This window comes from Chinchilla lanigera, unplaced genomic scaffold, assembly GCF_000276665.1.
Source record: "Chinchilla lanigera isolate Chin_1 unplaced genomic scaffold, ChiLan1.0 scaffold00002, whole genome shotgun sequence".
Taxonomy (NCBI): Eukaryota; Metazoa; Chordata; class Mammalia; order Rodentia; family Chinchillidae; genus Chinchilla; species Chinchilla lanigera.
The window spans coordinates 43,075,606-43,091,158 of NW_004955403.1; the positions used below are offsets into that span (position 1 = coordinate 43,075,606).

The window sequence follows — 15,553 nt, forward strand, 5'->3', positions numbered from 1 at the left end:
GTAAACTGAAACTTCTACAAACTGTGAGCTAAAATAAACCTTTGGGTTCTGGGTATTTTCTCTCCAAAGAGAGAAAAGTAACTAAGACACACATGAAGTGAGGTTGCAGTTCTCTCTGTACTGAGAAAACTTTAAGCCCAAACTTAATAGCTTGTGATTTCTAACATTTAAAAATTTTCTGTCAAGCCATAAAAGCTATAATTTTACCTAATATTACTTCTTTAGCTGTTCCACACATTTGACATACAGGGTTTTCATGATTTCTTAATCATATGTATGCATTGTTTTATAACCTCTTAAAACCAAGATTTACTAACTAAAGTGTTTTTGGAACGATGACAGGGAGCCCAGATTCAGTCCCAGCTGTGTTACAAACTACTTGCGTGACTTGAGGAAAGCTACTGACTTCTGTAGGTCTAATTTATTTTCTCCTCTAGGTCTAGGACACTGAGATGTAGTATTAGGATGCTTCTATTTTATGTAGTCTTTCATTTTTCTGATTTCTAAGTTTGTTTCAGAAAGTAGACTGTGGATAGTCCATATATAACTTTCTTATAATTCAAAGGGAAAATTAAGAGGATTCAGATTATACCTAAGGTCCTTTTATGTGCTAAAAAAAAAAATCTGTGCTAGCTTATATGAACAATACTAATAACCTAGAAAAGTAGTTCCCAAACCTTCACATGCACCAGAATCACCTGTGAACATTTGTTTAAAAATTAGGCTCATGTTAAAGGTACAGTCTCACTGGTTTTCAAAAAAAGCTCTTTAGAATCCCATGTACAGCCAGCAGAGCACTAAGCAAAACTCTGACCTTGGGGAATTTGGCCTTGCCAGCCACACAATGGACAACACAAGGGCATTGTTTATGTCACTGTTTAATAGTTTTGTAAATAGGTTGTGAAGTCCCCATGCTGACCTTGGGAGAGATCCTCTCCCTCTCTGAGGATTAGTTGCTTTTCTGCAAAATGAAGGCTTGAATTCTCCTCCAACTTGGACATGCTACTGGTCATAATCCAGCTGTTGTATCCCTTTGTATCAAAACGTACTCTTTTTAGGATGTGAAGTGACATTTTCTTGTTCTGTATTCTCCATGTATGGTTCATGAAACCATTCTGAACCATTACTGCCTGCAAAGAAAAAAGTTGTTAATTATACTTATTCCAAGAGGGATGTTTTGTGTTTTCAAAGAGGCCCACAGGCACTGGCAATGTTTAAGGCACAGATGTATATTACTGGCAAAATTAAATATTTGCTTGGCTGATCTGTAAGATATTGGGAGGTAGGGGGTTATTGCAAGACATAATCCGTAAAAGACCACCCATACTCCATGCAGATGATGAAAATCATACAAATATGTTAGTCTTATCTTTCACCACTGACTAATTTATTCAAGTATTCAAGCTAAGGGACTGAGTGGGAGTCCCTATCTTCAGGGAGCTTAAAGTCCAAGGGAAAGACAGACACTGACAGCATAAACAGACAGGAGAGGTGGGACCAAAATGTTAAGAGGCACTGCTAGGAGCTGTGGAGAAGCTGACATTGGACATCCTTGTGCAGGGTATGAGAGGGCATCCAGTGGGAAGAGCAGAGGAAGACACAGGGACTAGCAGTTTTACAAAGGTGACAGTGTCAGACCAGGAACTGGCTGCCTCTCATGTTTTAACAGATGTCAGCTGGATGGTGCTCAAGGGAGACCATCTGCCCCGCATGTTCAGAGGATCTATGCCTTTTCAGAGTCTTTCTTCCTGTAATAAAATGAAACACAACCACTAATGTCCATATATTATTTTCCTCTTACTGTGAAGAGACTTAATTATTCCTTTGAGGAGTCTATGATTCCCAAGTCATTAAATAATTAGTGACCTGAATGAGCACTGTTTTAAGATTCATTGCTACGTCTTAGACTATAAAATAAGAGATGCTCAATTTCTTAACACTGACAAAGCTTAGGAAAGGAACAAGTTAATCCTGGTAAGGATATCACTACATTGTAGGTGATTACTGAAGAATGTAAGGACCCTAACAATAGTGATGGTTCTGCACACTGATTGGGGCGCGGGGGAGGAAAGACATGGATATAGGGAGGTCTGAGCACCTAACTGTAGTGTGGACTAGTCCGGTCTCTGACTTGGGCAATTAGTCCACCTTTGCAATTTAGCTGCTTTTATGTATGAGCTGAGTCAGAAACATGAAAGCTTGCATCGATATGGCCTGTTCTTCCCATTACACCCACAAACTGGATGGAAAAAAAGTAATTAGAAAAGCCCTATAGTACCAGATGCTAGGAGTACACAGCAGAATCATCTATGAAAATTACGAAAATATAGACTTTCGCACCCCGCCCAGACATACCCAATCAGAATATTCTGGAGTGGGATCAAGGAACGTTTTCTTGTTTTAGGCTCTCCATGTGATTTGGATGAATACCTCCAGTTAAGAACCACTGTACTATCTTTATATGAAATACTTGGTTTACTTCATTCAGTTCGTTGTGTCTCCCTCTTAGTCAGCGGTGTGTCAACACACATGTCTGAGGCTGAGGTTTGTGGCTTCACCAGGACTGTTCTCAGTTCATACTTCTGGTTAACTTTATTTCCTCAGGATTGCAGTACTTAGGAAAGTTGCATTCAACCTATTTCCCACGTAGCCTCGGCTGACAGCCTTGTCTGTGGAAGGATAATGCTGTCGGCTTCCAAGATGAAGTCCTGGGCTCATCACTCTGTCCTTGAACATCAAGAAAGCAGAAAGTTCCTTTCTGAATAATAGCCGGTAGAGGGCTTGCATGTGGGCCTCAAACCGTAGCTTCCAGAGCCTCCAGAAGCCTACAGTGCCGCCTGCTGGGAGAACATTTTAGTTCATGCAACTTTACTATCTTGAACGTTTACCAGAATACTTGCAAGCTCACCAAAAATACAAAAGCTACCAGTCACTCAGTTTGTACCAGCGTGTTGTAGACAAATAGAGGCAGCCTATAAAGGGAGATTACACCAGTAGGAGCTAAGGAGGAGAGGGATGGGAATAGGAAAATAGGAAGGAAAAATGGAATATTGCACTAGAGCAAGGCAGTCTCATCCTGAAAGTGCTGTCTCTAAGGTCAGTGCTCAGCTGGGCAGCTTTATGGGATGTCTAGGAATAGCAGTGCTTATATTATATAGAAAAATAGAGGGGCTGGGGATTTAGCTCAGCGGCACAGTGCCTGCTTGGCAAGCGCAAGGTCATGAGTTCGATTCCCGGTACCAGAAGAAAAACCAAAAAAAAAAAAAAAAACCAAAAAAACAAAAAGAAAACTATATGCTCATTAATTGGGAACAGTAAAAGCAAGATATTAAAGCCCACAGAGCAGACCTACAGTGAATTCAATATTATATTATATGTCAGCACCAGGCTCTAAGCCAGTTAAAACAGCTCTCAACCCAATAAGTCTTGCTTAAAATAACTACCAGGAAGTTATACAGCCTTAGGAACATCTCCAGAGTGGAGGAAAATGGAGAGGCTCTGACAAAGTTTGAAGAGGGAGAAAGAAAGGTAACCATCTCCAGATAAGAGGGGTTGGGGTGGCCAGGAAGTAGTAACACAGCTATTTTTCACCTAGGAAAATATTAGTCTTGATATAAGCCAGAAACCTTAGATAAAACACAAATAAACATCCGGAGTATTTTAATCCCCTAGTTTCGGGTTCTGTGAGCATAGATAGAGCTTAATGTGGGGTCTCAAGCCATCAGGCACCAATACCAAGACAACTGTCGCCACAACAGAGCTTTCTTGACAATGACAAAGCTGTATACAGGTATATAGGTATAGATATATGCTTAGCTGTACATAGGTATAGGGAAATATTTCCTTCTTCACCCCATATGCAGTTAAGTCACTCATTCTGTTTGTTCTTTTCAAACGTACAGGTTTCTTAAATATCACAATCATAGAATTGCTAAAGAAGAAGCTGATAATGACATTAAGTACAGGGGACATTAAGGAAGGGAAAATGTCAAAAAAATTTCAAAACAAAAGCTTGTGGATTTTCAGCTGTGCACCAGGAAACCCTGAAGGCCTTAGCAATTTTTCAAAGGCTTCAAAGGCTCCCCAGGAAGCGTTATTTAGAAAGAAAGTCAGAGGTCAGGAGTCCCATAAAGCTGTTATCCTCTGTTTCGCTTCCTCATGTAAAATAGTTCAGAAGTTTCTGGAACTTTCTTCTAAAACTTTCTTCCACATCATGCAACAACTTGATGTAGCCCTTTCGCTATAATTATTCTATTGTTGAAAGAAAAGTTAATAGACTTCTGAAAACAGCTTTAAAGTTTAAATGGATATATAATGTATTTCTTTTCTTCTGGGTCACTCTTGGCCTAAACAGTTCCAAAAGTCAGTGTGAACCTGAGGTTTGAAGTCAGGGAGACCTGAGTTCAAGGCTTGAGCTCCAATTCTGCCATTTATCAGCACACTTACCCTCTCTGAATGCTGGGTTCCTTGGGTATGGGATGGGCCTTTCCCAAAGTCCTTCCTAACAAGTTGTGGAAAGCAAATGAGAATGTGTGCAATGCAACTGGCTGATGCGAACCTCACAGAAGGAGGCCAGAGAAGACTCTGACAATGACCCTGAGGGCAAAGTGCTAACCTGGGATGGGGCAGGAAAACAACACTGCTCTTGTTCTGCCTTGCAGGGCAGAAGGAGCCATGAGAGGGCCGAGGGCTGAGGGCCAGGGCCACATGGACCCAGAGCGTTGCTCATTTTGTTGGCAAAAGTGATGGTAGTGCCAAGGGAGACCGGGCAGGGGGGCCATTTGGGTAGTCGCATTGTCCCTCCTCCACACTGTCCCCCAGCCTCCTCAAGGTGTCTCCTCACAGGTGAAACTCTGCACCTTGCCCGGCCTCTACCCAGCATGGGCTCATGGCTCTGGGGGCTGAGGAAATGCAAGACCGAAGTTCCAAGAGGAAAATGTGCAAAGGGCCCAGGACGATGGTGAAACTCAGGCCCTCGGCAATCTGCATGGAACCACCTGCTGCCTCGATGCCCTTTCAGAAACCTCTTGTGATGTTTGGGAGATGGGAGATACTCATGGCGTATATTCTGAAAGGGTCCTCTGGTCCCATGCACCCAGGTGAGCGGAAACAACCAAGCCATAGGCAACTCCAATGCTTCCTTTCTGTGTGCCCCCCAGGATGGCAATGGCTTTGAAGTCAGGCTGTGCCCGGGCTCAGCTGCCCACCAGCCTGGGGACCCTGGGAACTGCACTTACCCCTCTGGGGCTCAGTTTACCCATCTGTAAAGTGGGAATAATGATTTCACAGAGCTGTTGACAGTATTCAATTTATATATATATATATATATACATATCATAATATATACTATCATGTATTATACATAATGTTGTATGTGTGTACATATGTATATGTTAGATTCTGTATTTGGGGGTTCAATCAAATGTGTATTGGAAGTATTATTTTAAGAATAATTCATCTGTACTGAACATGTACAAACTTTTCTCTTGTCATTATTTCTCTAAGCAATACAACCACTTTTAGAGCATTTACTTTATATTAGGTTTATATGTAATCTAGAGGTAATTAAAAATCTACAGGAGGATGTGTATAGGTTATAAGGGTGTATTAAGGGATACATGTATATGTGTGTATTCACATATATGTGTGTATTCATATATATGTCTTACCGTACCTAGCATACAGTAAAAACCTAATTTTCCATTTAATCATCCTCATCATATTGTTATCATTACTATTATTCTAGCTTCAATATTCTAGACCAGTGCCTACCAGTCCTGGATTCCCAATCTCAATCTTTTCAGGGCAGGTGTTTGGGATCTCTACCCAGAGCTTCCTGAACTGTCTTCTGAGTGGTTCCACTGTGGGCCAAGTGTGTACTCTGGAAAGAATCTTGTGGTTGGAAAATGCCCTCTTCTGGTGATGACCCTCTTCCCATGACCCCATGCTCCTTCAAGGCCCCCATTCCTGTTTATCTACCTATGATGTCTGTCAGGCCACATGGGCCTTTGAAGGCTAAAATTGTACCAAAGCTACTAAGGGTATACTAAGATGTTATGATTTGTGTCGAGATGTCCCTCCAGAGCCTCATGAGGTCTTGGAAGGCTGGATTTGGAGGCAGCTGAATCTAGAGCTTGTGACTGATTCGTGGTCCAGTGCTGGGATTAAGAGTGATAGCTACACCTGCCCTAGGACTGATATCCTGCTACACTATGGGGGAAAGAAAGAGGTTTGTCTTCCCCTTTTGCTCTTGTTGCTTTTGGTGTCTTTCCCTACCATGAACTGTTGCCCCTCTGCCATGTGCCACCCTGCCTTGGAGCCAGCTGACTATGGACTGAAACCTCCACAAGCTGTGAGCTAAATAAACCTTTCCCCTTTTAACTTTGGATGTCCAGTATTTTGTTTCAGCAGCAAGAGAAAAGTAACTAAGACATAAGGAGAGGTTGAAAGGGAACTCAGATTTAAATACCCATTCCCCAAAGGGACCCTGTGTGTAGAAACTTTCTGTCTTGTCTGAGATTCAGCCACACAGCTCATTCCCTCTGCTCTGACAGTGCAGTCAAGAGTGCACTGTTGCATGGAGCTCCTCCTAGAGAAGCCACACCCTGCGTCATAAAATAACAGCTCTGCCATGAGGGCAGGTCAGAGTTTTTGCACCCTCATGCCAAGCAGAGCGCTGAACCTCGATGTACATCACCTCATTTAATTCTAACCGGCTTTCAGATGGGTATAATGAGCCCCATTCTTAACATAAGGAAACTGCTTCAGGGAGACTAAGGAACATCCTGAAAGCCATACAATCCCCACACAGTGGAACTGGGCTCAGTTGGTACAAAGCACACTTGGTACTCACTGTGGGTCATTTTAACACCCTCCTCCTCTGTGACAATATCATGCTTAATAATGCAAAATGAAGCACACAGTGATAATAGCTGGAAAAGAAAGACAGGTGGAGAGAATGGCTCTTATTAGCCCCTATATTTATACAGCTATGCCAATAAAGTTTTTAAATTAAATATGAAATAAATGTTATGGTACACAAAAAGAAAAAGTAATAAACTGATAGTAGTTGTGCTAGTGAACTTTTAACAAGGGCTCAAGCTCATGTGCTAAAGTTAGTAATAACAAATAAGGGAAAGAGCAATTTTTAAAGGGAGGAGTAGATGTGAACTTTAAGGATGTTATTCATATACAGTGTGCTGGCTTCCTAAGGTGGCGTAATGAACCACCACCAGCTAGGTGGATTCCCAGCCCAGAAGTTTGCTATCGGATGGTCTGCTGGGCCAAAGTCCGAAATGAAGCATGAGCGGGGCTGTGCTCCTTCCGAGATCTGGAGGGAGAGACCTTCCTCGCCTCTCCCTCACTTCTGGGGGAGGCTGTCAATCCCTAGTGCTCCTTGGCCTGAGCTGCGGCACTCCAGCCCCTGCCTCTGTTGTCCCCCAGTGCTCTCTGCGTGTCTGTGGTAGTCTCCCACTTACATGTGTCTCTGTCCTCTTCCTTCAAGGACACCAGTCATATCAGACTGCAGACCCACCCTCTTCCAGTATGACCTCATCTGCAGTAACTAAGTATATCAGTGGTGGCCCTACGACCAGGCAAAGTCACATTCTAAGCACTAGAGGTTTGGCATATCTTTTGGGGGAAACTATCATTCAACCTAAAATATCCAATAAAATATTTCATGTGTTATAGGAACTAACACATCTTATTATACCCTTGTACTTAGTGAACAAAGAGAGCAGTTCACAGTCTGCTTTGTTATTAAATTTTTTTTTTTTTTAAAGAAAACAACACTAAAAGCTCTAAGTAGCCACTTGGACAGTGACAGAACTGAAAGCCTCACATTCTATTGCTTTATAGTTCCTCTGCTGTCTTTATTTCAAATCTACTGTTTAAAACCAAGTATTACTACCGGGGTTGGGGACACAAGCGGAACCTTGAGAAAATGCAAGTCATTCTACGCTAGCATGAACTTACTCCCTGAATGAAAGCAGAGGGGTGCAGCCTCATGGATCACTGGAGTGATCCAGCCTCATGGATCTGGAGTGACCAGAGAAACATAGGACACAGGTTACATTTGACTTTCAGGTTAACAATATTTTTTCAGTACTAGAAATTGAACCCAGGTTCTGTGCCTTAATCTACATCCTCAGCCCATTTTTTTTAAAAAAAGTTTTGACACAGTGTTTTGCTAACTTGCTCAAGATGGGCTTGAAGTTATGATCCTCCTGCCTCAACCTCCCAGAGTGGTAGGATTATAGGCATGCACCACCAAACCCAGCTATCAACAAGTAAATATGTCCAAATAAGCACAAGTCATATTTATGCTACAAATTATTCATTGTTTATCTGGAATTTGAATTTAATTTGACATCTTGTGTTTTTAATTCATAAGTCTGGCAATCCTAATTGGGAGATCTCTGAATTAACTTTCACGTAGAATTCAAGACTTGCTAGAAGCTAAGGAATAAAAAGTGCTAAATTGAATCTTTCATACACATCATTATAATTCAACAGTAACTACAACTGTTTAGAATTTAATATTTCAGGGAAGAGTGTTTTATCACTGATATTATTTAAGACTGCTGAACACAGTAATCATAAAAATCCATCTAACTTTTAGTAAGTTTTACAATTGTTTTAGAGTTCTCTGCGGATGATACAGCCATTTATTGTATGCACAGGAAGCCATCTGCACACACTGCCCTGTTCTTGGTCCACACTGACCACACACATTGACAATCTCACATTAACAAAATGCTTTACAGTTTCAAAAGCTTTCTCTCTCCTTTAGTTTGATCCTTGCAGCAGCCCTTTGGGTAGGCAGATGTGGTAAAAATACTTTCCATAAGGAGCAGGCTGATGTGACCGACTCACCCAAAGCCGTGCACCTCCTACAAGGCTAGCCTGACTCAGCAGTCTTGTCTTACACCTGCTATCCCAAGTCCTTTCTCCCTGGACACTTTGGGTTGAGTGCTGGTTTTGCTACAACTTAGCCTGAGTCATATCGTGTTATTTTTCTTGGCTTTAGTTTTCTCATCTATGCAAAGGAGAAAGGTTGGACCAGTCGGCTTCCATGACACCCTTGGGTCATGAAAGTCTATGGGTGTTAGCGCTTAAAGTTTTTGTCCAATTTTGCATGCTTATATCTGGTAATCTGAACAACTGCTTTGAAGACAACAATATGCAGTATAACAGCTACTGTTGAAGTCATCTCATTGTTGGGTTTTCTGAAATTCTGTGTTGTTTCTAATTTTTTTTTATTCTTTATTCTCTTTAAAATAAAAAGAATAGAAGTAGAAAAAAGAGAATAGAAAAGAATAGAATAGAAAAAAATTTTTAAAAGTCGGTGGGTCAGGCCTTGTTTTAAGTGAAGGTGTGCACTGAGAGAGAGAGAGAAGGACGTTATCAAGTGGAAGGGTGAGCGATCTGAAGTATCACTAAGTTTACCTCCTTATCACTTGGCAGAATGTGCCATGCCATGAAGGGCACACCTTTGGCCCTTAACACAGGAGAATGGAGGCCAGGAATCTTGCTCACCCCTCATCAGCTCACATACATGCTCCAATGCACACACTGCCAGGGGACCCAGACACTTTTCAGGGACTACATGACTCCCTGCCTAAGGATGCTTCACTTTCCCTGCCCCAGGTCAGCAGCACCATCCATATGCAGTCTGCAACACCATCTGTCCAATTCCAGGGTGACGTGACCCCATCCACACGCATCAACCCAGTTACTTGGTCTCTAGAACGGAGCTTTATTCATGTTTACCTGTAATAATCATCTCTGCCATTCAGCTATTGTGTTTTAGTTCTTTCTACCATGAAGCATTAAGGCGCACTGCGAGTGTACGTGCTGGAGGGTGTAAGGGCCGGGAGAAGGCAAGAGAGCAGGTGAGGGAGAACATCAAAAGCAAAGAGAAAGGAAAGGGCGTTGTGGCCCAAGATACCTGCTTACTCCCTGTATCAATGCACATATATATATGTCTACTATAAAACTCATGTACATGTAGATAACCACAGCAATAGCAAATGGAAGAACACATGTATTTCTGAATTCCAAGACTAAATAGAATAGCAAATATTTTTGCTTCCCATGTTAATTTACAGGTTTAATACAATTCCAGAGCTGGGGGAGACACTATAAAGCAGACTGTCTCCCCATCTGCAGTAGGTTTGTAAATCACTACAACCCTTTGGAAAGCAAAACGGCAATATGGGTAAAGAATCATGAAAATATTAAAGCCTTTTGGCCCATAACTCTACTCCCAGGAATGTATCCTAAAATAATAATCCCAAATAGCAGAAAAACCATATGTTCATTCATGCTCACTGCACCACATATAATGATGAAAAATTGGAAGTAATTTAAATGCTAACTAATGGAGCATAGTTATGGAAAATCGCAGAAGAAATATTATGCCGATATTAAAATGACTGCACAGCAAATAATGTTAAGAAACAAAGCACAACACAGGCTCTCCTGTTAGAACTAGTAAAAAGCTTAGAAGAAGATATTAAAATTTACACTTTATGAGTTAGGATGGTAGGTGACTTTTTCTCCTTTCTAACCATTCTGCAATTTTCCTGTTATAAGAAAGTAAAAGTAACCATAATGGAGTTATAAAAGTCTATTTTATCTCTTTGTGATCCAACTAACTACATGGCAATGACATGCAAGTTTTGAGCTGCTACATATCCCTGTTCACCTATAATATTGTTTCTTAGTTGTGGGTGCAGTGCCTGAGAAGATAAAAACATTTCTGGAATATTAGTATTAGAAACCAAATGGATTAATTGATAATAAATATTGTGTCTCCAGGAAGCCACTGTGTTTAACAGATCAGGTCACACAGCACCCTGCAGTAAGTCAAGCCACAGGTTCCTTTCTGAGTGGGGACGTTGGGGGACAGGGTGCATAAGCCAGGCTCAAGATCTTTGAGGTCTTGTTATATCACAAAAAGGGCATTGTATGAGGAAGGCCCACAGAAGAAGCCTAAATTGGATAGAGACCAATGTTTTTAATCCCTCATTGCAAGGAAGTCTCCATTGGGATGTTGGCTCAATGTCCAAATGAGCTATGTGCATTTTTCTGGCAGCCATCTTAAATACCTGTTGGAACAAAATGATTATCTGCACAAATAGAGCAGCCAGGTTAAAAGAATAATCAGAAGAATCTACTCTGATGTATCACTACTAAAAGCATTCTGGGGTGGACATGGCTGGTTAAACTCTTAGACACAGTGTCCTCCTGGAGCCCAGCATGTAGTAGTGGAGATTTGGAGGGAAAAGAGGATATACAGGTGAGGATATGATGGCAAGTCCAAACATGAGTGAATGAAGTCCAGAGTTCTACTGGGCAAGAAAAAAATGACAAGAGAAGGGACAAGGAACTGTAGGACCGGGAGAGAGATCAAAATGAAAAATGACATACTGAGGAAGACTGCTGCCTGGTGACCATTGGAATATATAAGACATAATAACACCACTATAAAATAAATTGAATTTTGATTCAGCTTCATATTCTTGCTTTCTTTTTGTGGTACTGGGAAACCTTGTTCAATTCAAGTGCAAACATGTCTTGTTCATTTTTATTTATCTGAGAAATTTCAACCCCATCTCCTCGCACAACCCCATACTCGGGTTGTCATTTCTTGGAAGGAGACAGGTGATGTACGAGTGCAGCTGACTCAAGGTCTTCTGCACGCTGAGGTTTGCAACTGCCCCACCTGCTTTGGAGCCCATCAATCTTGGCCTGGGCTGGCACCTTCAGCCTCTATTGTTAGGTCATTGAATATGGCTTTGGTCCTGGTTGGAAAATTATTTGAAAGCTTAAACAGATGCTGAAATTATTCTGCTTTTCATTGCTTGAAGGATGAAGTAACATATTATTCCTGAAGGGTATGGCCTGGGATTTTATTACTATGCAGATAAGCTAAGGTTATTTCACTCTGTTGTCAAGAGAGAAGCTGTGCTCTTTTCCAACAGCTCACAGGACGCTGGGATGGGAACAACATTGAATTTTTTTGCAGCAAATTGAAAGCGAGATGGGAATTCCTGCATCAGTCCATCAGCACCTATAGGGAATCAGCTAATGCAAGGCATTGGGCTAGATAAAGAAAGTTTTAAAAAAATTGTATGAAACAGCCCTGCTTTCAGATGCTCGCATCCTACAGAGATTTACATAGGAACCAGAGCTCAGAAACAGCGTGAGAAGGCAACGTGAACAGTTCAAGGTTACAGTGAAAGTCATCTGTATATATGGACTGTCTGACCTCCATCCAACCCCTGTGACCATCTCTATGGCCTCATCTCCTTTTCTCTTCTTCATTCTGCTCCTTCCACTGTGGCCACCTCCTTGGTGCCGGAACACCTAGGACACTCTCACCTATGGCCTTCCATTCTTGCTTTCCCCATTGTGTGAAACGCTCTTCCTGGATCTCCAAACACCTTGTTCCCTCACCTTCTCAGGCTTTTCCACATGTCGTGCTCAGAGGGAGGCTGACCTGACCACTATATTTGAACTTGCCTATGGTAGTTACACTCTCTTCCTTGTTTTCGTCCACAGCACCCACTCCGATATAACATAACCTATACCTTACTTATCCACATGGCTTACAATCCTGCTCTCCTACTAGATTGTAAGCTCCAGGAGGGTACGACATTTTGTCTGCTTTTGTTTGTTTGTTTGTTTGTTTTCTCCGGTACCGGGAACCGAACTCATGACCTTGCGCTTGCCAGGCAGGCGCTTTGCCACTGAGCTAAGTCCCCAGCCCCTTGTCTGCTTTTAATTGCTGCATTCCCAGAGCCTAGGATGGTGCTCAATCCAAGTAAGCATTCCTAAATATTCACGAAATCATCAAACCACCTCCTGTAACCCTCATGCCACACTAGTTGCTTTGTGTAAGTCATGTATGTGAATGCTCTCTGCAAATCCATGAAGCATGTTGTCTTTTAGCCCATGACCATGTTTTGGAGCTTACATAATGGCAAGGCTTGCTGGACATTTCCTAAGCCCTTCACAGGGTACTGTTCATCACCCTGGTGAGTTGGTCTGGATCAGGGTATGCGGCCTTTGATCTTACAGGCTCAAAAGTTCTTTTTGAAACTGCCAATGTCTTCATTTACAGTGAGAAGGGAAACCATCCCATGCACAAGCATGAGTACACGTGCTGAGTATACTCTCTTCTGTGAATCCAGACCCCCACAGAAAGCCAAACCATCAGCAGAATCTCTGCAAACCTCTAGCACCCATCTCTCCATTAAAACTGCCCCATCCAAAGCTCACACCACACTCAGCCCAGGTCAAATCTCCCCCTGGCCTGGACAGTGCTTGGAAGGGGAGCTGGTCTCGCTCCCTTGCTCCTTGGTTTCTTTTTCCCACCCTTGTCCTCCTGCTCTGTGCTCCAAGATACTGAGCTCCACTGCCTACATCCTGGGTTCCTCTGCCCCCTGAGATACAACTGGATTCATCAGGCAGATACAACTGGATGCACCAGCAGGACAGCTGAGTGATAGAGAGAGAAGGGGGCAGGTATTTTCCCAAACTGAGTGCTATTTTCCAATATAAGCAAACACATGCAAAGCCCTGTGAGAACACTCATCCCTCCAAGCCAGTAGATGGCACTGGTTTCTCATTGTCCAGCGTCATTCTTTTTGAGTCTTATAGCCCTACCACACCTTCATAAATAAGCTCTATTAAACTCTCCAACTAACACTCTAAATGTGCCATTTATTTTCTATGTGGACCCCAGCTGATGCCACATCACTCCCAAAGTTTAGCTTCAGGGATCTCCATTGTCTGTATTTCAGAGATCAAGCAACTAACCAACTCTTCCACCAGTCAACTAGGGCCACTCTAGAGCAGTATCCCCTGCAGAATTATTTTGTGACGATGGAAACGTCCTTGATCTGCACTGTTCAACATAGGAGCCACCAGCCACACTGTGCTAATAAGCACATGAAATGTGATTAGTAGGATGAGATTGAATTTTAAAATTTAATTTTAATTCTTTAAATTTAAATACCTACATATGACCACCGTATTAAATGGTGTAAGTCTAGCCACTTAATCAAGTATTGCTGGCCAGGTACTTATTTTCTTTCCAAATGACACTTTCAGGACTCATCTTTTATGGAAGTGATCTTCTTGATTTCCAAGTTTGGGATGGAAAATTCACTATAGCCCCTGGACTTGCAACAGTACTCTCCAGAGAGGTTACACAACTTGTCAAGGTGTGCAGAATAGTAGTTTTGAGAGTGTTAAATTAGGAAGCCATCAACTTTCTGCAGTCAGAGGGAAACTTAACAGTGTGACACAGGAAAGTGCTTCATGGAATCCTGTTTCTGCACTGGTTCTGACCTCCATCCAACCCCTGTGACCATCTGTATGACCTCTGTGGCAAAGGGGAACAAGTTTCCCCCTTTGGTCAGCTAGCATACAATTCAGTAACAAGATAACAATACAACAATAAGAGAAAGTAAGTTCATGAAAGAGGAGTAGCTTACTGACTAAAGTTGGGGAGAGGAACTAGACATGCTTAGGCCAGGCACTTTCCTCTTCTTAGGACCAAATGCCTATGAGTGTATATTTTACTCTGTCCTTACAAAAGAGAAGACTGCCCAGTAGGGTGCCTGACCCGACCCAATGAGAAGGTGGTCTAACGGTCAGAAGGCTTCTATGATCAGATGTAAATTGTGCCCAGCATTTATGCCTTATCTGAAGTACTTGGGACAAGAAATGTTTCCAATTTTAGATTTCTTTTTCAAATGTTAAACTATTTGCATATTCATAATGAGGTATGTTGGAGGTGGGGCCCAGCACAAGATTTATTTATTATCTATCTCTCTACCTTTATCTCTCTATCTCTCTATCTATTATCCATATTGCCTTGAAATAATGTTATACAATATTTTTAATAATTTTACACATAAAACCAAATTTTATAGTATGGCATTTTCCACTTGTGGAGCTTCCTGGTCACTGTGGCTTCTGGGTTCTGGCTTTCTCACCTTTCTTTGGATTCTGTACCCTCCAGCATCCTTGCAGTATATTCTAGATTTTGCAATAGGCCGCAGGAGTTTGCTTCTAGGGGGTGTTATCAAACTGAGACCCAGTCCAATCTCACTGGAAACTGAGGCTAGAGATGATGTGGCTGGAATAGCCTTCTTCAGGTCACTTATGTCTGTCCTCTCTCCCCTTGGCTTCTCCTGTGCTCTTGTGTTTTTCTCCTCTGTTTCATCTCCTCATCCTGCCCTTGTTCAATGAGTGAAATGCACTCCTTACCACCTGTTTTGGTTACTTTTCTCTCATTGCTGAGACAAAATACCCAACGCCGAAAATGAAGGAAGGAAAGGTTTATTTAGCTTACAGTTTGTGGAGGTTTCAGTCCATACTTGGCTGGCTCCAAGGCAAAAGGTAGCAAAGCAACAAGAACAAAGTGGGGGAATGGCAGCCGAACAGCAAACAGCCAGAGCAAACCGGAGGAATGGCAGCAAGCAGCTTCTTTTTTCATGTCTTACTTTGTAAACAGGCTACCCCCACCTAAGGG

General features: G+C 42.1%; 1 long non-coding RNA gene across 1 annotated transcript in view; it reads right to left on the reverse strand.

The window, feature by feature from the left end:
- Positions 1-862: 862 nt before the first annotated feature.
- The window catches only part of LOC106148774, a 17,608-nt gene continuing 2,917 nt past the window's right edge, over positions 863-15,553 (reverse strand). Inside the window, exons 2-3 of the long non-coding RNA XR_001234461.1 lie at positions 2,356-2,840; positions 863-1,130 (exon numbers count right to left, since the gene is read on the reverse strand). This is a non-coding gene — a long non-coding RNA (uncharacterized LOC106148774). The remainder of the gene's footprint in view (positions 1,131-2,355; positions 2,841-15,553) is intronic.